This window comes from Mastomys coucha, unplaced genomic scaffold, assembly GCF_008632895.1.
Source record: "Mastomys coucha isolate ucsf_1 unplaced genomic scaffold, UCSF_Mcou_1 pScaffold23, whole genome shotgun sequence".
NCBI lineage: Eukaryota > Metazoa > Chordata > Mammalia > Rodentia > Muridae > Mastomys > Mastomys coucha.
The window spans coordinates 48,260,811-48,261,412 of NW_022196906.1; positions in this window are offsets into that span (position 1 = coordinate 48,260,811).

Sequence of the window (602 nt, forward strand, 5' to 3'; positions counted from 1 at the left end):
AAAAAAAAAAAAAAAAAAAAAATGGTGCCCAGAATACCAACATGCTACGTCATCAATGTCAAATCTACACAATGGTCTCAGCACACAAAGTGACCCTGAGGGCCCAATGCTGATGAATGCACAGCTCAGGCTTTTGACATAAGTCATCAGAGTTTCTGCAACTCCCCCCCCCCCCCACACAGCCCTTTACATTCCATCCTTCTCCAGGAGAGTGCAGGACTAGAAAGCAAGGGAATTAAAATGATCTGTAGGAAGGAAACTTGCTCCAACAGGAAGGAGGTGTGATAGGGCCCTTTCCATGGTCACACCTGTGGTACGGGCTATGGCTCTGCAATGTGGTATGGCTACGCAGGTGCATGCTAATTTCTTTTCCAAATATTAAATAAATGAATGATAGGTTTGGATACTAGGCTTCCTAACAGTAGGGAACATTTCCCCTCCTCTTCTGACTGCTCATCACACAGGGAGGGAACTGTGTGATTTAACAGGCTGAAGAGCTCCTTGGGGACACCACTGTCTTCATTTTTACATGAAACCCCACACTTAAGTTCAGCAGAGAGAATGGGGCTGGCTAATTTTGGAGGGTTGCTAAGTCACCTCTG